Source organism: Mirounga angustirostris, unplaced genomic scaffold (assembly GCF_029215605.1).
Source record: "Mirounga angustirostris isolate CCGP_5_RB_7025 unplaced genomic scaffold, mMirAng1.0.hap1 SCAF_8, whole genome shotgun sequence".
In the NCBI taxonomy this organism is placed as follows: Eukaryota; Metazoa; Chordata; class Mammalia; order Carnivora; family Phocidae; genus Mirounga; species Mirounga angustirostris.
In genome coordinates, this window is record NW_026991716.1 from 5,209,487 (window position 1) to 5,230,386 (window position 20,900).

Sequence of the window (20,900 nt, forward strand, 5' to 3'; positions counted from 1 at the left end):
AAAAGTTTGAAATCATACAAATATGTTTTCTGACCACAGAGAAATAAAACTAAAGAGCAAAACCATAAAGATGTCAAAACAAGCCATAGGCTACACACACACACACACACACACACATACACACACATATGGAAAATAGAAAATACTTTGAACTAAAAGACAATTAAACATATTCAAATTTGTGGAATGTCACTGAACCTGTGATTAGAGGGAAAATTTTAAGATTAAATGATTAACTGAGAAAACGAGAAGGATTTTGAACAATTACATAAGGTAGTACCTTTAGAAATTAGCAAAGGAAGAGCAGTGAAATTCAAATTAAGCAGAAGGAAAGCAGTAATAAAGGTAAGACTAAAAAATCAATGAAATGGAATACAGAAAAACAATGGAGAAAAATCAAAGCAAACAATGTTGGTTCTGGGAAAATATCAGTTGAAATACAGTTGAAAGCCTTTTTAGAGACTAATTAAGAAAAAAAAAAGAAGACAAAAATATCCAATATCAGGAATGAAAGGAATAATTACAGAAAATACAAATATAAAAACTGTGATGCTGGAGTTTTATAAACAATCTTTTGCCAATAAATTCTATAATTCTGACAGGAAGACAAATTAATTGAAAGACAAATACTGAGTTTACTTAAGAAGAAATACATTTCTCAAATAGCCCTGTATCAACTTTATAAACTTGAATTTGTGATTTAACTTTTTCATAAAGAAAATTTTAGGCCTATATAATTTCACTGTTGAATTCTCTATGATATTTAAGGAATAAAGAATTATAATTCTACACAAATTTTTCCAGAATATAAAAGATAATAGTAAACTTTCCAATTCATTTTATGACACTAAAATTACCCAGATAACAAAATGAGACCAAGACATTACAAGAAAGCTACAGACTAATATCGAAAAGTAGAAAGTTTAAAAAAAATCCTTAACAAAAAGCTATCAAATCATAATCAGCTATATATAAAATAATAACCTTTTGTGTCCAAACAAGATTTATCCCAGAAATGTAAAGTTAGCTTAACATGTGAAAATCAATCAATTTAATTCATCCTATTCACAGACTAAAAAAGGAAAAAAAAAAAAAACCCAACTTTTGTCAATAGAGCCAAAAAAAGTATTTTTAAAAATTCAATATACATTTGTGACTTTAAAACGTAATAACTCTCAGTAGACAAGAAATAGAAGGGAAATTTCTTTACCTTATAAAGTGCATTTATGAAAAATCTAGAGCTAACATTATATTCAACAGTAAAAGACAGAAATCTTCACCCTAATATCAGAAAGAAAGCAAGTATATTCCTCTCACCACTTTCCTTCAACACTGTATTGGAGATACTAACTAGTTCTGTAGAGCAAGAAAAAGAAATAAGAGGCACCCAATTTGGAAAGGAGAAATAAAAAATTTTGTTTGTAGCATTATTATTCTCTATTTTACAAAAATCCTAAAGAATCTACAAAAAATTTCCTGGAGCTAGCATGTGATTTTAGCTAGGTGACAGGATATCAGTTTAGTACACAAAAGTTAATCATATGTCTATATGCTAGCATGTCCAATTGGAAATTGAAATGAAAATGAAGTCATTTAAATATATCAAAAACACAACATATTTAGGACTAAATTTAACAAAATACACAGACGATCTTTTCTGTGAAAACTCCAGGAAACACACAGGAGACCTATACACTGAAAACTGCTGAGGAAAAATAAAGAAAATCTGAATAAATGGAATTGTGTTCTTTGTTCCTGCACTGAGAGTTTCAAAATTGTTATAATTTAATTTCTTTTCAGTCTTCTATAAAGATTCAAAGTAACCCCAATCAAAACCAAGGCAAATTTTTAAAATAGAAATTTACAGACTTATTTTAAAATTTATATGAAAATACAGCAGTTTGACCATAATGTGGCCAAGTGAGATTTTCTTGGTATTATTCTGATTGGTGTTTGCTGAGGTTTTTGAATCTGTAATTTTTGTGTCTTTCATTAAATTTGGTAAATTTCCAGCCATTATTCCTTCTAATGTATTTTTTTGCTCCATCATTTCTCTCCTTTCCTCCAGCACTCCAATTACATCCTTGGTAGATCTCTTGAGTCATCTCAAGTTCCTGAGGAGTTGCTCATTTTGGGCCTTTTTTTCTTTATATTCTTCATTTCTATTGAACAGTCTTCAAACTCATAGGATCTTTCCTATGTCATCTCTTTTCTGCTGTTAATCACATCCACCAAATTTTTTATTTTAAATATTATATTTCTCAGTTCTACAGTTTTCATTAGATCCTTTTTTAGTAGTTTCTATTTTTCTGCTGAGATTTCCTCAGCAGGAGCAGATTTTCTTTTACAATCTTGAGCATACAATAATAGCTGCTTATGTGCTAATTCCAACATCTGGGAATAGAGTCAGTCTCTATTCATTGTCTTTTCTGTATAGAAGAGCATATGTTTTCCTATTTTTTTTTTAAAGATTTTATTTGAGAGAGAGAGAGCGAGAGAACATGAGTGGGGGGGGAGGGGCAGAGGGAGAAGGAGAAGCAGACTCCCTCCTTAGCAGGGAGCCTGATGCAGGACGGGATCCCAGGACCCTGGGATCATGACCTGAGCCAAACGCAGAAGCTTAACCAACTGAGCCACCCAGGTGCCCCTGTTTTCCTATTTCTTATTATGTTGAGTCATTTTGGATTGTATCCTGGACTTTGTAAATGACATCTTACAAAATTCTGCGCTAGTTATGTTCCTCTAAAGAGCCCTGTGTTTGTTTTTGTAGGCTATTAAGTGGGCTTAACTCAAACTGAAAATTCTGTTCTGTTTTCCTTTCAGTTCAGTTGTTTTAGTCTTTCCAGGGATGCTTGTTGTTTGCATAATGCATGTATTTGAATCATATATGTGTCATACAAGGATCAGACAGAGACTTAGGGAGACTGTATATTTAGAATCCAAGGCTCCCTTCTCTGACTCTTCCTTTTCTGGAACTCCACTTTCCAAGGCCTGTGGTTGCCCCAAATTCTGTTCTGATTTATCAACCCAGTAATGTTGAGGTTTTTCTACTGAAGTTATAGCTGTCCTCATTGAATACTGGGGACTACTCTCAGGGTAAAATCTGTAATATGGGAAACTCAGTATCATTGCTGTGTTAGTTTTCTAGTATTGCCATACAAAATTACCTTAAACATGGTGGCTTAAAAAATAAATGTATTCTTTCACAGTTTTAGAGGCTAGAAGTCCAAAATTCAGGGTGAGCAGGGCCTTGCTCTCTCTGAAGGCTTTAGGGGAGGATCCCTCTTTGCCTTTTCCTAGCTTCTGGTGGTTGCCAGCAATCCTTGATGCCACTCTGTGTATAGACACATCATTCCAATTTCTGTCTCCATCATCACATGCCATCCTCCCTGTATGTCTTCATGTCCAAATATCCCTCTTCATTCAAGCAACTTAGTCATGCAGTATGACCTCATCTGAACTTGATTGCATCTGCAAAGACCCTATTTCCAAATAAGGTCACATTTGTGAGTATAGAAATCTGAACTTGCACATATCTTTTGGGAGATATAATTCTATCCACTACAATTCTCTTCTTGCAAATGTTACTTCTCAAAGAGAGTCTTTGTCTCTTTTTGTTCACTCTCTGGTATCTTCATGCAGTTGCTTTCCATTCTTTTCCAGAATTTGTAGTTGTTCTTTTGAGCAGGATTGGTTTTATAGGAGCTATTGTTCCATACTTGAAGTGGAACTTCCTTCCATCACGGCTATGTCTGTTTGTCTTGTCTATCTGTCTCTATCTATCTTTTTCTCTATCTCAGTTCTTCTCTCTCTCTCTCTCTGTATCTCCCCTCTCACCACCACAAATACAAAAGCCCTTGAGGCTTTAGATAGAAGATTTGTGATATCACTGGATTTAAGCCCAAATAATTCTTAGCTCCTCATTATATACTTCCTCCTCAATCACAATTTTGTTTCATTTCTTTAAGAAAAATAAATGTAAACAGTGGCCAAAAAATTAAGTGAAAAGGTAGGAGACTTTCCTGTTCGTCTTATTTTTTGTGTGTGTGTCACTTTTACCTCCAATTTTAAAGAGGAGGATAGGATATAACTAAAAACACACATATTTCTTAGTGACTACGTGCTCTGACTGCATGCCCCTTGCCCCTAAAATCTCCAAACTTTGAAAGTTTCATGTTTGATTTGGAAGACAGAATGAAAACTGGGCAAAAACCTTCTCTGTCTACAAATACTCATGAGTTTCATGGGATTATCTATTTGAACCTCAATTTCTACATCTACATGAGGATGACGCACATCATTCGAGTTACAGTGTGTGGCACATCCAAACAAAAATAGACCCTGTTCACCAGAATTTGGCCTTATGTTGTCCTTTATGTCTTTTGCATACTTTCACTTTCCCTTACTACATTTTGATGGGACTTTAAAAATGACAACTTTACAGCCAACAAAATAACTAGTTGAGGTAAATGGAATTCATACCATACATGACTTGGACCATCCATTGGTTTTGATTGTTTTTTTTCCCCTAAAAGCTGTGTTCACAATTGCCCTTCCATCGTTTTGCTACATATAGTGAGCTGGTACCATGGACACGATTCTACACAGTTATGCCCAAAAAAGTTTATTCACTTTTCCTCTCAAAGACCGAGGATTTTGTGAAGCTACCTCCTCTGTAAACTCTGCCTTATTGAAAGCAAAGCAAGTCTTTTGTTAATTCAAGTATTCAAGCTTTATAAGTATGGGTTCACTCATTTTTTTTTTATCCCCAGGCACTCAACTTTGCTGTGCCTACAATGCGGATAATAACATGTGCCTTATTCATGCGTCTGAGAAATGCAAGGAAAGTTAATTAGAAAATGTCAAGAAAGCTCTCCAGGCTCCTTAGAGGAAAGAGCATCACGTGACTACAATGTATCATTTGTATAAAAATAAGACCATTCCCAATCCCATAGCTCTTAAAGGGTCTTTACACATTGCTAGTGCATTTAAGAAATAAAATTATAGACTCACTGAACTGGAAAGAATCTCAAGTAGTCATAGGGCCCATTCCCTGCTTCAAGAGAGACCACAGTTCTACCATCCCATGTGACTTCCTAACCTATTTTTAAGATTTCTAAGGAAAAACTTCTAAAGTTCCCAAACTCCATTTGATAATTTGTTTCTACTGCTTAATATCTCTTAACTACATAAAATAGTTTTAACCCACTTTTTAGGAAATGTAATGCAATCTAATACTATTCAAGATACAGACTGGAATTTCTTAGTCAAGAATTACTCTCCTCAACTATTTTATACAACTAAATACAGTAAGTACAGGATGTAAGAAAGAGGGCAGAGATGGGGTTTGACCCTGAAATGAGGTCAATGTCTTGATTATAAATCTTTTATTTAAAAGAATATTCTTATAAAATTTTAAGAATATACTTGATACATGAATTTGCAAAAGATTCCCATTTCCTCCATTCTGTTTTCAGTTGTGTATACATTTATTATTCATTTATTTATTTATTATTTATTTATAGGCTGAAAATCAGATTTTAAAAAAGTCATAATTGGCCTTGATCCAAAAAAATTCAGAAAAAATACTTGAGAGAACCTAATAAAATTACAACTTCCTCCAAAATATTTTCCTTGGTGTAATTGGAATTACACTATAATGAGAAATATTTTAGAAGGTTCATTAGGCCACTTTCTACTGCAGCTTGTGATTCAAAATAATATATACAGTAAGCAAATGGATTTATTTAAGGAAAGGTCATGTTAATGCACACTTTAATTTAGAGGCACGCAGTATTTCAAGTGACATACATCTGAGAACCATTTACAATTTGAATGTTTTTTATTTTCATATATTTTGAAGAAACCAGTGTTGTTCAGTTGTCAAGGAACTTATTTGAACATTTCTGCCAAGCAGATAATGACCTCCCTCCCTTTATAAGATTCTTGACGTTCCCTTGCACTATGTTTGACCAGTTCTCTTGGATCTGGTCCCTATCCTATCACTTTATAGTTCTCTTTTCTTTGGCCAGTTTCATAATGCCTTTTAATCCCATTTTCCCTTGGACCTGTTGAGCTTTAGAAATCCATAATTTAAACAAGGAGAGATGTGAAGCAGACAGTTGCAAAGAGCTTCAAAATTTATTCCACCAAATTTAATTCATCCAAAATTATGGACTGGCTTATGGTCTTATACCAATAATTTGCACTTTGGGCTATCAGAATCGGGTTATAACAAATGCCACCTATCATACATATTTATGTAACAAACTATATTCAAGACTTAGTAATAGCTATTGCTTTGGGTAATTTGATATAAAAAAACTACAATGCTACAATATACTGCAAAATATAGAAGATTCCTGTAGTTTATATTAGCAAGATATGGCATTCAATAGAAAATGTGATCCCAACTCTTTAGTCTACACCTACTTTGGATTATAAGGGCATTTACTCAGAGGCTCTGGCTATTTATTTGATTATTTCCATGCCTTAGGATCATCTAGATAATGTACACGTTACAGAAAAAAGAAATGAAATAACTAAAAGTAGCAGATCAACTGTAATGCATGTGATTTCTTTTCAAGGCTCTGGAACTAAATTTTTGCCCAAAAGGAAATCAAAACTAAAGTCAAGCTTTTTTCAGTAGTAGTGATTTAAACAAACATGTGCTGGGACTTATATTTAAACATAAAGGTACATAGCCAGAGGTTTTATTCAGGATTGCTATTAAATAAACTCCCCTCAGGGCCTTGTAAAAGACGGTATTTGAATTATAAGTAGACATACCCCATTTTCCACATTCTTCAAGCCACTGAAGATTTCTCATTGCCTGGACTGTAGCAAGGGGAATGCCCTCTTTTGAATATCTGTTGAGGCCTGTCTCTATTGTAATTATGAGTTTGGAGATCATTAAAAATCTTAAAATTTTGGGGGGGTACATAAGACTGCTTTTGAAGCTCTGTAGCTGATCAACAACATGTTCTAAAAAGCTTTTGATATATACATGGCTCATTAAGTAAAGGTCAAAATTGGACAATGTCCTGTTAATTTCCTTTTGCCAGAGAAATCAATACCTGCATCAACATTCATTAAATTTGACAGAAGCTAAGAAAGTTAGATGTGAAATGTGAATCAATACTTACTCCTGATAGGATTAACTTGCTGTACAGAGAGTATAAAACATCAATTCTTTATACATCTTGTTCAACACAATACTCCACTTTAGCCTTAGGGAGGCTGCTTTTTTTTGCCTTTTTAGCCTTCACCTCTAATCTGCCTTCGGGTTTTTGTTTGCTGGACCTTAGTATTCCAACCTTGAACAAATTTTACATCTTGTTAATATATATGCAGTGTGATATTTCCTTTTGTATTATTAAGTTTGCAACTTATTAAGGCTAAATCATGCCCACCAGGATCACCCCAAAAATCTAGGTATTTGAAAGTTTCAGAACATATTTTATTCCCTATGAAATGTGCAGATTAAAGAATTTCATTTTCTCTCCCTTGCAGTTATCTGTAGAGCTTTTGATAGCCTATGAATTCCAGAAGAATTTTGGAAAAGTTCAGTTTATTGACACAAACATCTAGGAGTTGTTTGGATTCATTGTTGGTTCTATCTCTGAGACACGAAACTCTGCAACTATTGTAGTTCCATGAACCCAGCCTTATTTTAGTTGACATTGATGCTCATAATTATAGCTATGTGCTATTTTTTTTCAAAGATTTTATTTATTTATTTGAGAGAGAGAGAACAAGTGGGAGGGGGAGCAGAGGGAGAAGCAGACTCCCTGAGGAGCAGGGAGCCCAATGTGGAACTTGATCCCAGGATGCTGGGATCATGACCTGAGCTGAAGGCAGATGCTTAACCAACTGATCCACCTAGGTACCCTAGCTATGTGCTATTGCAAGATTGTAAGACAACCTTTGAACAGAAGAATATTAAATCATGAACATTATAGTTGTGGACTTTGTTACATTTTGATTTTTTTAAAGATTTAATTTATTTATTTATTTGAGAGCGAGAGAAAGAGAGAGCAGGGGGAGGAGTAGAGGGAGAAGGACAAACAGACTCCAAGCTGAGCATGGACCCTGACTCAGTGCTCCATCTCATGACCCTGAGATCATGACCTGAGCTGAAATCAAGGAACAGATGCTTAACTGACTGAGCCACCCAGGCGCCCCACATTTTGATTTTTTTAATAGAAAATGTATAAATGACAGCCATTGACACCTCATCCCGCCCCCCCCCACACACATATTCTAGCATTAGATAAGAATTTCTGGGTATGTCACATTTGTCTGGAAGTCTGAAAAATAAATTATTGCTTTCCCCCCCAAATTTGGGTTTGCTAAAATTCTCAACAGATACCAGCCAGCACTGTATCCTGTTGGGTTCCTCTTCATCTACTTATTCTCTGGCCATCCAGGAATTTCTCTGTAGTATCAAAACCGAGCCTGGTTGGCAATAGGAAAGAATCCAAACCAGAGAGAACCACACTCCACAGACTGAGTGGGCTCATCAGGAGGTGACAAAGGAGGTTATCTAGAAGGATCATAACAGAAACCAAGGGGAAACACCAAGACGTGGAACTAGAGACAGGGATGTTGAGGTTTTTCATGCAGAAATTAGAGCAATCATTTTGCAGAATAAATAGGTTTCCATCACTTTCCTGTTTAAGACATTATCTTAATTAGACAATTAAGACAAAGTACTTCTTTCTTAACTTGGTCTCTAAAGTTCTAGGTAATTTGATGCCATGCCTCCTTCTCTATACTTTTCTCTTGTCACTTCGCACATCATTCACCATGTAGTTAAGTCTTCTTTTTGTCCCTGGACATGCCAAGGGCCACAGGTTTTGCATTTATTGTTTCTGCTGTCTGACACACTCTCCCCCTAGATCTACCATTGCGTGGCTCCCCCTCTCATTCCTCTGGACTTCGCTTATGTGACACCTCCTCACAGGCATCGTTCCTGATCGTCACCCTAGAGAAAGTGACTCCCCCACTGGGGATGTGCTTTACGCCCTTGGTGTTATTTTCATCACAGCACATTTAGTGTATTCATATTTCTATGCCTTTCCGCTAGATTATAAACTCCAAGTGTTAGGGATTCTGTAACTAGAGCATAGCCTGGTGTAACAAGCATTTCAATACACCCATACTGACCAATGAATGAATTCACAGAGAAAAGGCAGAACCCTTGTCCGATGAAGCTGTGGAAACGGGATGCTGTCTGGACCCCGCAGGGCAGAGATGCACACATGAGGGACTTGAACAGGGAGCCAGTGACAGGACTTGGAGTAAAACTGAATTCATGCATTTGTAATTCTAGTTCTTTTCACAGGTCCTACCTACGTGTCTTGGGAAGAAACTTGTTGGGGACCAAAGGTCACATTTGTTTCCTGGTTCTCATTCTGTGCTTCCAATTCTTTGTTCTCCTAACAGATGCACCTGATTCCGTGCTCTGTTGTGCTGCTCAGACATGGACAACTCACTCACAGGCCCTCAGACCTCCCGGATGCCAGTCCAGCTTCAGGAACTTCTGCCTACTGCTACCTTCTCCATTGGCAAGCAACACCTCCCCTCTCCCTCTCCCAGGACTTTCCCACAAGATGCCCCGGAAGATCCACCTACTGGTGATGGTTACAGGTCAGTTTGGCTCTGTCCACATGGTAAAGATACATGCTTTCCAAGTTCCCCGGTAGGATCAGAATTGGCCGGAGAAATCCATTCTCTTTGGAGCGTTGGCATCAGCATCTCCACAAAGTTCAATCTTTGAGATGAGAACCAAGCACTTATCAACAAGACTGCTTGGCATACTAGAAACGTCAGCAGATCTGTCACATTTAGATTAAAATTCCTGGAATGACCTTGGTAGAGAACTTCCAAATATCTCATAAAATAAGAAACAAATCTGCTATAAAATCAAGATACTTAAACTTCAGGTCCTTCTCTTACACCTCGGGCCCTTCCATGGCCTTAAAAGGGGCCTTAACACAGTCACATATTCATATAAAATTCGAAAAAAGTATGATATTCCATTCTGAATCCCCTTCCATCCCGTTACCCCCCACGTTGGCTGGTATTGGGGTGGCCGTGAACATTTCCAGGGTAAGCTAGCTAAGGAGGAGTTAATTTAGAAATACATTTATGGTGGATTTATTGGGATATATTCCTGTGGCTTGTAATCGCTTTCATGTACGCTGAAGTTATTGCTAGCTATCCTGACACAGCCTCAGAGTTTCCTCCACGTGAGGGAGGCTTGTTGGCTCTTGAACGTTAAACCAACACTTTTCACTCTAAGGAAATAATGGTGACGCCAAACTTGATATTGTTTTGAAGGGTGATGACTGCTGCTCTGTATGGATTTGCGGGTGGTATGATCCACACTCCAGTGGACTGATGATCTGTGTTTGACATCTCAGTGACATTCCACGGAAGTTCAGAGGTAGAGGTGTGAGAACAGGGGTCTTTATACATTTTCTGTAAAAATCAATCATTTTCCATAGACCATGGTCCAGTGTGTGAACTAAGAAACCACTGGGACTTGATTTCTTAATAATCTTTGTAACATCATGTCTGTTTATTAGAGAAAACTGTCTCCTTCAAAGAAACACATTTGAACTATGAGATATAAGAGGATGAGAAGTTTTCCCCTTTTTTGCTTGATCAAAATAGCACACTGGGCCAACCTGATTGGCGGTTTCATTATTGATGTTGAGCAAAAGAGATGACAAAGAAGTAAGTAATGTGCTGCTGGGTGGATCTTTGACTGGGGCTTGATTAGGGAGGTGGGCGCCTAGAGATTTTTGGCCTGATGGCCCTTTGTGGCAGCGGGCTGGGGAGTCGGTTCAGCTTTGAGTTGAAGCATCTCTCCATCAAGAGGCCGGCCCTCACAGCTGGTCCTCGTCGGGGCTATTCGGCCTGGGCTCTGCAGACGGTGATGAGACAGACTGTATTTTCCTCGGCCGATCTGCCCCAAGCCAGAAGTCAGGCTGGTGCCTTGCTGCTGACCCAGGCTTTGCTCACCCTTTGGCTAATCAGAATATCTCTGTCTCTTGAGCTGTCAAGCTCACATCTCCCAAGACCATTATTTCATTAAAAACAGTCTACAGGAAAATATTGTGAGTTTTTCTTTCTACTGCACTGCCTGGCTTAAGTGGCTTTGAGCCTTCAGCAAAATGCTGACATTCTCAACTCAGGAAGAAGGAGGATCACTCAGGACGAAGGATTTTACAAAATAAAAGTCTTTGTTCTTGATGCTAAGAAACCTTTGGCTTCCAGTTGTGCGACACTCCAGGAAAGAAGATTTGATTCTTTCAAGCAATATAATGGCCTTGCATCTTGGAGGAGAATTTGGAGATGGGGAAAGAAAGCAAGTGGTGGAGGGAAAGGCATCCCATAAAATGGGAAAGGAGGCAAAAGGGCATACGAGGCTGAAAGGCTTTGGGCGAATAACAGGAGTGGATGGGATTACAGAATGTTTTTATTATTCAAGTACAGCTGAAGCTAAGGTGGAAAAATTACCAACTTTTGCCAACTCCAATGCATATTTAACAGAAACATTTCTATCTGGACCATTGTTAGGAGAAACATCTTTTTAAACAAAATGAAAGAACATACTCTAAAGTAATAAGTAGTTCTGCAGTTGAAATATAAGCCAAATGAGAGAGAGATCCACATTCCAGTCCCATTATTGTATGGCTTTTATTTCATTTCCAATGGAAAAAGCAAAGCATAATTTTTCCCTGTTCTACCTTCTCACCTGATCCTGTGGGATAAAAAATTCTTGAAGATTAATGAGTTCTTAATGACCTGGGTACCTCTTAATTATTGAGACAACATGTGTTAATAATCATCAGCCTCTCTGGATGACAGTTTCCAACATGTGCCAAGCAAATATGCATTTTCTTCACCCTAACCAATATGGTACTGGCATTAAATAAACGGCAAAGTAAATATGGCACAATGACCCTCTTGTGTCTGTATTAGAAGACTTTCAAGAAACATGTCTTGCTACTTTTGTGGGAAATTTAGAACATGCAGGGCCAAAACAGTGGATTCTCCCTGTGTGTTGTAGTGTTGTGTGTTCCACGGGACAAAGAAGAAAATAATACGCACTTTAAAAATGGAAGCACGTTTAATCCACACTGGTTGTTCAGTAACTAACAGTGACCCCCAGAACGACTGTGCTTTTGACATTGAAAAGATAGCACATACCTTTTTTGTGTTTCTAACTTCCTATTCTTTGCTGTAGGGCATTTGAAATTGGATATGGGGGGAAATTGTGATGTTCTTTCCATTATTGTAAAATGAATTCTTGGAAAAGCTTGAGGGGTTCTGCTAGCAATTGTTAATGAGGCTTTATTAACCTAGGACACCACCCTATGGAATAATAGCTTAGTAAAATAGATGTCCTCATAGGACTCACTTGTTTTATTAATAGTGTAGCAGGGAAGTATGCAAGGCTCTGGGGAATGAAAATGGCCAGGTGAGTGGGGTATGTGGCTTTTCCTTCAAGAGCAGCAATTCACCTCTTGCTCAAGTCAGACATGGCCCCGATTATCCACCACAGTTACCAAGTCCATCCTCATAGATTGTTTTGTGCCAGAAGGTGGCAACTTTTCTTTATAATCTACTTAGTTCACTTGAATCCTGTATCTATATATTTATTCATAGTCTTTTCATTTGAGGAAAAAAATGTAATTTCTACCGTTAGGAATTCAAGATTTAAAAAAAAAAAAAATGGGTGGGGGGAGGACCAAAGAAGTGCCGGTCTTGATGTATTTCACGTTTTTGTGGGTTTAACTGGAGTCAGGGTTTTGTTTGTTTTCTGTCTTTGGAGATTTCTTAAGCTCAGAGAAAATCCAGGGAAAGAGACACGAGTACTAAAAAGTGTTTGAGTGCTGGGGTTGAAGAAGAAGGCTAGACTCGCTCTGGGAGCAAGCAGAGCGAAGTAAACACACAGGACACAGGTAGACGCAGCTGGGTGCGGATTCACAGCCACACGGGGGAGCCAACACCAGGTGCACCTGCATATTCTCTCTCCATGTTCTTGGAGTCCTGACATGAAAGATGGCGGGCATGGCTGGAGGGTTCCAAGGAAAAGAGACCGCCCCTCCCACCTCCCCCTTGCCCCCTCAAAACAGCTAAATTGAAAGCAAGAAAAATGGCCAGCAGGCAGCCACCACTCTGTCTCTGTATTGTGTCCTCCAAGACTGAATATTTCTTGTGGCTCCATTTTGCTGGTGTTCTGCCTTTTGATGGGTCTGGCTTGGCCTTTGATGACTTGGGTCTTAAAATACAGCTGTGGTTACTCTGAAGAGGCAGAGAACTCGCTAACTCACAACTGCTCACTGGTAAACAGACAGACGCTGGAGGATCGTGTAACTTCTTGCGGTCACTGCCAACTAGTATGAATTTGAATTGGTGACCAATTTGGATGCCGGGATTTTTTTTTTTTTCCTGTGTGTTTAAATATCATTTATCCTGAGAAGTGCACATTACTGCAATGAACAGGAGACCCCACTGGGACTTAATTAGGAAAGCCTGACCTGGGAAGTGACAGTTCCCATGCTGTTTTGGAGCTGTGCTCCCAGTCCTTGTTTCTGTCTCCTGTAGTAATACAATTAATATCCTGTATCTAGTTTTAATAGAGGCAGTAACTCTAGTAAGACACATTATTGCTTCTTGGCCCAAAGAGAAATGTTCATATATTTCTCTTCTTGCTGTTATCTGTCAAGCCGACCAGCTTCATCTGTGCCCTGAGACATTACACATTCAGGAAAGCAGTTGTTTCCATATGTCTTGGGGGAAAGCTATCATTTTTCAGAAAGGCATGAGGTGCATGGAACATTTTTCGTACTTGCTTTCCCTCTGCATATATCAGGTGGTAGCCATTATAGCATTCCCAGGACATACCACCAACGTGAGAACTGGAACTTCTATAACCTACAGTTTGTATTTATTTCATTGGGAGACAGAGTTATAAAGCTGCTTCCTGACATATAGCAACAGCTGGGAAGCATCTGTCCACCGTCTTATGAAAGAATTCAATGGAAGCAAGAAAATATTGTTTAAGGACTACTGCTAGGACACGGAACAATCATCTGAGAAGTAAATCAATGACATTTTCAGTATGCTATCTTTAATTTATTTGCCAAGAGTAGAGAATGAGGATTATATCACACTTATTTTGAACCAATGGTTTAATTACACTTTGTTTTCTCCAGGCTACTTCCATATCTATCATTCATGATCCTGGTGTAATATGCTAATAATTTATGAAGCCCATTTTTTTGTTGGCTTGTTTTTGTTTTGTGGGGGTTTTTTGTTTGTTGTTTGTTTTTTGTTTGTTTTTTTTAGAGAGAGAATGAGAGAACACTATCACCCGCGAGTCGGGGTGGGGAGGGGCAGAGGGAGAGGGAGAGAGAAAAATCCCAAGCAGGCTCCATGCCCAGTGCAGAGCCCAATGTGGGGCTTGATCTCAGGGGCATGACCCTGAGATCATGACCTGAGCCGAAATCAAGAATCAAACACTTAACCTACTGAACCACCCAGGAACCCCAAGGCCCACTTGGGATCACAATAGCCTTGGTGCTAGGTGATAAAGAATTCCTTTGTTTTATCCTATGAACAACAGACTATTTACAATATGAGGGTTTCCTGTATCTTTTTTTAATAGGATTTTTTTTAAAAGATTTTATTTATTTATTTCACAGAGAGAGAGAGAGAAAGAGCGTACAAGCAGGGGGAGTGGGAGAGGGAGAAGCAGGCTCCCTGCCGAGCAGGGAGCCCAATGTGGGGCTGGATCCCAGGACGCCGGGATCATGACCCGAGACAAAGGCAGACGCTTAACCAACTGAGCCACCCAGGCGTCCCTTAATAGGAATTTTTAAAGAAGTTTTACGTTTACAGAAAAACTGAGCCAGGAGTAGAGAGTTCCTGTATACCTTCTCACTACCACCCCAACCCACAGTTTCCCCTATAATTACATCTAATGTGGTACATTTATTGCAGTTGATGAGCAAATACTGATAGGTTATTATTAACTGAAGTTCATAATTTATACAAGGGTTCATTCAATGCTGTACATTCTGTAGGGTTTTTTTTTTTTTTTAAGATTATTTTTATTTATTTATTTAACAGAGAGACACAGCAAGAGAGGGAACACAAGCAGGGAGAGTGGGAGAGGGAGAAGCAGGCTTCCCGCCACAGAGAGCCAATGTGGGGCTTGATCCTAGGACTCTGGGATCATGACCTGAGCTGAAGGCAGACGCCTAATGACTGAGCCACCCAGGCTGCCCCCATTCTGTAGGTTTTGACAAATATATAATGGCATCTAGCTACCATTACACTATCATACAGAATAATTTCACCATCCTAAAAATCCCCTCACCTCTCCTATGCTTTATTCCTTTTCCCCTTCCTGAGAACCCTGGGTGACCACTGATTTTTTTTACTGTCTGGTTAGTTTTGTCTTTGTTAAAATGTCCTATAATTGGAATCATACAGTACAAAGCTTTTCTAGATGGGTTTTTTTCACCTAGCGATATTTACGTTTCTTCCATTTCTTCCTGTGGCTGATTGTTTGTATCACTGAGTAATACTCCATTTCATGGTTGTACCACAGTTTGCTTATCCATTCACTGATTGAAGTTTTCCAACTTTTGGCAATTATGAGTAAATCCACTATAAACATTTGTGTGCAGGTTTTTGTGTGGATGTTAAGTTTTCAACTCATGTGAGTAAATACCAACCAGCAAAATTGCTGAAACACATGTCTGATTTCATAAAAAATTGCCTAATTGTCTTCTGAAGAGGCTGGTGCTGGTTTGTGTTCTCAACAGCAATGAATGGGGGAGTCCCTGTCATTCCTCATCTTTGTCTATGTTTGCTGCTGTCAGTCTTTTGGATTTTGACCATTCTAATGGGTATGTAACAGTATTTCATCGCTTGTTTTAATTTGCGATACCCTGATGACATATGATGTTGAGTGTCTTTTTATATGCTTATTTTCCATCATACATCTTCTTTGGTGAGGGGTCTGCTCAGATCTTTTGCCCATTTTTAAATTGGATCGTTCGTTTTCTTATTATTGAGTTTGAAGGGTTCTTTTATATTATGCATATCAGTCCTTTATCAATTAAGTATTTTGCAAATATTTTTCTCCCGGGTATGGCTTGTCTTTCAATTCTCTCAGTGATTCATTCTTTCATTTAATTTATGCAATACTGCTTCTTCTAAGAATATCATGGACATGAGCACTTGTGCTTATAATGTTGATTTTAACCTACAAGTTCTAAGGAAGCATAGGTGCCAATTTTCTGTAGGTAGCATAGAAAAATAAACCCAGGAGTTCTGGAATCTAAACGTGCAAAAACTAAGAAACATGAGATTTTAGAGAAACAGAAGAAAGATTAGTGTGGCTGGAACACAAAATAAAACAAAGGAAGAGGCACAAGAGAAGGCTGTTGAAGTTATTGAAGGGATTTAAGTGTGTGTGTTTGTGGTCAGTGAGCAGGATCGGGGAAAATAATTCCTGTTTGAAAAGATATCAGGGTAGGAGCTCCTGATAGGTTAAGTATCTGACTCTTAGCTTTGGCTCAGGCCATGATCTCAGGGTTGTGAGATCGAGTCTTGCATTGGGCTCTGTGCTGGACATGGAGTCTGCTTAAGATTCTCTCTCTCCTTCTCCCTCTGCTCCTCCTCCCACTTGTGTGCTTGCTCTCTCTCTCAAAAAAAAAAATAGAGAAAGATAAAAGAAAAAATATTAGGATAAATTGTTGAGAATGGACTTGGGTTTGGTGGGACAAAGTTGATGTAGGGTTAAACAGTCAGGAAGCTATTGCTATAGTCTGGACAAGAGATGCTGGTAGCTTAAAGTTGCATGTGGGTCTGGAGATTTTAAAAAGATATTTTGGGGTTAAAGTGGATGTAAGTTGTTGATTAATTATATTTTCTTGGGAGTAGTTAAGGAGAAGAAGGTGTTAAGGGTACTCTTAGTTGCCTGGATCATACAACTTGGTGAATAATGATGCTATTGATTGAGCTAGGGAATCATAAAGGAAGATAAAATCTGACAAAAAAGATGATGACTTTTGAATATGTTAATGTTGAAGTTTCTGAAAAACTAACTGAAGATATCAAGTAGACAACCACATGTATAGCTCAAGAGTTAGGAAATTCTGAGCTGATGATATAAATATTGAGAGTCACCAGTCATAAATATATGACTAATATAGAAGATTAGATCACTATTCACAAAACACCTACTTCCTCCCCTCTCTATCTCCATGAAAGAAATTTACTTCCTGTTTCCAGGCTTAGGGCTTGCCATGTGACTTGCTTTGGCCAATGGCATGTTCACAAATGTGACATAGTCAGTGGCCTGAAATGTGCTTATGCAATTGGGCTTTCCATATTGTAGCCTTTCACCAGCCTCCATGAGCTGCTGGTCTGAGGAGTTCAAAAGACATGAGCAGATCTGGGCCTAACCAGCAGCTTGGAGACAAACCAAGTCAAGTCCAGGCCAGACTGGCTGGAGTCTAACTGAGCCACAGAAGCACTGGCGAGATGTATGTCACAGCTATCTTATTATGTTTTGTGCCCTAGTAGCTTTCTGAGACTCTGAGCTCACTTAAGGGGTTACTGAACGGTAAGATGGGAAAGGGACCAGGGTCAGATCTTGAGGAATGCCAACACTAAAGGTTGGGTAGTGGAGGAGTGGCCAGAGGAAAAAGGGAAAAATCAAGAGCACGTAATAGCAGGGAAGTCAAAGAGGTAGATAGGGACTAGTCAACAGGGGGGGAAAAACCTACTGTAAGTTCAAAACGTATATAACAGCATTGAAATGAAGAGCCTCCCAGTGGTGAGAAAGGAAAGAATATGAATGTGAGCTACAGAGTCTGTGTAAGATGAAAATATAGACGCAGGTGGAGAGAGAGAAAAAACAAGAGCAGAGGAAGAAAAGGCTTAATCACAGACACAAAGCGTCTCAAATTTTGTGGGGGATGGGATGTGCACCACAGGCTGCAAGATTGGATTATAGAGCTGGAGGAACTCTCCTTTGTTATAGCAGGTGGGAATGAGGTTTAACTACGGGAAGGTGAGGAAATTCCAGTTAGTAGCTTCAAATTTAAATTAGAACTGCTGTATAAACTTGATGCCATCTTCTGAGAGTGAATTAGGAAGTAAGGGATTCAGAGGCTTCTGAGTGGGAAGACAGAGGCCATTTTACATTGTACAAGAGGGTTAACTTGCAATGAATGAGAAAAAAACCCATTTGTACTCGCCAGTTTTCTCTTGAAGTCTTGGAAGTTTTTGTTTTATTTGTTTGTGTGTGTTTTAATCAAAGAAGCATGATAAACCCACTTTTATATGAGTGAAAAATATCTGTATTAAATCTAAGTGGGATACTTTTGTTTTTCTCTTCGTTTCTCTGTCTTCCCTTATCAGTTATTTTGCATTGCAAATAAGCACATACTCAACCTTGAGTTGAAAACTTGGCTCTTCTTCCCCTTTCATTATGGAGTACTCATTCCAAATTCCAAAATTCAAACTCACAGAACAGACAAATGAAGCTTACGTATGTAGATTTGTGAAGAATAAAAGGTGATGGAAGAGGAAGAGGGAAATTCCATCATTAATATTGTGGGTCATCTTTGTAGCACTGAATTTTAACCTTGAAACTCTTCCAAGATTTCCTTTTCATGAGCTTTATGGCCAATTGCCTCCAGATAGGCACACTTCTTTCTACAAATATCCTTTTAAATTTGACACCCGGGCCATATGTTATGCTGTTTTGCTCTGATTTTCAGGCAGAATTCTTCCCAATCTACATTTAATTATGTGGAGCATTTGGCTTTGCTGAAGTCTGACAACTCTACCAGAATCCCCTGGAATTCATTTTGTCTCCCAGATCAGAGGAAGCTTGGATGTTAATTAAGTAGGACTGCAGTTTACCAGGTAGTGACTCAAAGTATCTAAAGACATGTTTGGGGCCACTGTTGGGAGGTAATTTACCCCACTCTGCCTCCAATTATTATGGAAGAACTTTGCTACAGAAGAAAATATGCCCTGCTCTGGCAAGTTATTGGCGACTTTTCTTCTTTGAAAAGGTGAAAGTCAAGGCAACTCTGCCTGATTGATTGGCTAAGGAAGATGTCATACAGGATTTGCATGTGAAAGTTATTTTGGGCTACAGCCATGAGTCTGAGGCACAGAGCAGATTACCTGGCTGTCTCCTATTGCTTTGGTACCATAGTGGATACTCTGCTGTGCTACCAAGGTCCACTTTTGAGGTATGAGGTATTCATTTCCCCAGTGTCTGAAGAATGATGCCTATTGACCGTGTATAGCTAACTCGTACCCTCAAGAATTTCCCTCAGCTAAAAGAAACAGTTTTGCCTAACATTACACCCTCACTCAGGAGACAGGCCACATTCAATAACTGGTCAACCAACATAGGACTATAATTCTGGGTCCTCTTGCCTCTCTGTAGGACATCTCTGTAGGACATCTCTGTAGGACATCTCTGTAGGACATCTCTGTAGGACTATCTCAGCTTCAGAGCTTCCTGTGAGGTCACCTGAGGCCTCCCTCACTCAGGAGACAGGCCACATTCAATAACTGGTCAACCAACATAGGACTATAATTCTGGGCCCTCTTGCCTCTCTGTAGGACATCTCTGTAGGACATCTCTGTAGGACTATCTCAGCTTCAGAGCTTCCTGTGAGGTCACCTGAGGCCTCCCTCACTCAGGAGACAGGCCACATTCAATAACTGGTCAACCAACATAGGACTATAATTCTGGGCCCTCTTGCCTCTCTGTAGGACATCTCTGTAGGACATCTCTGTAGGACATCTCTGTAGGACTATCTCAGCTTCAGAGCTTCCTGTGAGGTCACCTGAGGCCTCCCTCACTCAGGAGACAGGCCACATTCAATAACTGGTCAACCAACATAGGACTATAATTCTGGGCCCTCTTGCCTCTCTGTAGGACATCTCTGTAGGACATCTCTGTAGGACTATCTCAGCTTCAGAGCTTCCTGTGAGGTCACCTGAGGCCTCTGTTGTAAGTACACCCAAATGCAACTCCTCTCCCTGGGCAATCCTGCTTCCCTTTTTTTGTTACAGGTGTTTCTGAGAGTGTACCCCAGTAAACCATCTGCATACAAATCTCCATTTTAGTGTTTATTTCTCAAGAAACCAACGGAAGCACTTAGTGCTAGGAGTGATCCTAAGAAACAGACTCTAAAAGAGATCTTGGAGCTGGATCATCTGCCTGCCTCCCAACAACAGGGACTCCATTACTCCAGGTCAGGAAAATACTGACAACCTCTGAAAAGTAGCGATGTATTGCAAAAACGTCCATCGCTGGTGAACTGGGGAACTGGAATGGGATACCACTGGGATCCCATGGAAGGGATGTGTGGATATATAAAATACCCCAGGCATTTGAGAGGTTCCCAGAAAGTAGAAATGATAAGGTCAGATGACTATGACTGGGGGTTAGCAATACATTGGAGAAGCAAAAATGAGGGACATTAGTCAGCTTCTTTATTTTTTTTATTTTTTAAAAGATTTTATTTATGTATTTAATTGACAGAGAAAGAGACAGCAAGAGAGGAAACACAAGCCGGGGTGGGGGGGAGTGGGAGAGGGAGAAGCAGGCTTCCCGCCAAGCAGGGAGCCCAATGTGGGGCTCGATCCCAGGACCCTGGAATCATGACTTGAGCCGAAGGCAGTCGCTTAACCAACTGAGCCACCCAGGCGCCCCTAAAATTGACTTCTATGAGAACAAACATGAAGCAAAAAGTGATAGCTAGGTGACTTCCTTGCCAATATATAAAAAAGATTCTCATCTTCTGCAGAAAGAGGAAGGAAAATTCAGGATG

The 20,900-nt window shown here is 39.0% G+C and overlaps 1 long non-coding RNA gene across 1 annotated transcript in view; it reads left to right on the top strand.

The window, feature by feature from the left end:
* LOC135365476 (uncharacterized) overlaps positions 1–20,900 on the top strand; it is a 595,495-nt gene that overhangs the window by 445,964 nt on the left and 128,631 nt on the right. The window contains exon 3 of the long non-coding RNA XR_010413408.1: positions 9,448–9,651. This is a non-coding gene — a long non-coding RNA (uncharacterized LOC135365476). The remainder of the gene's footprint in view (positions 1–9,447; positions 9,652–20,900) is intronic.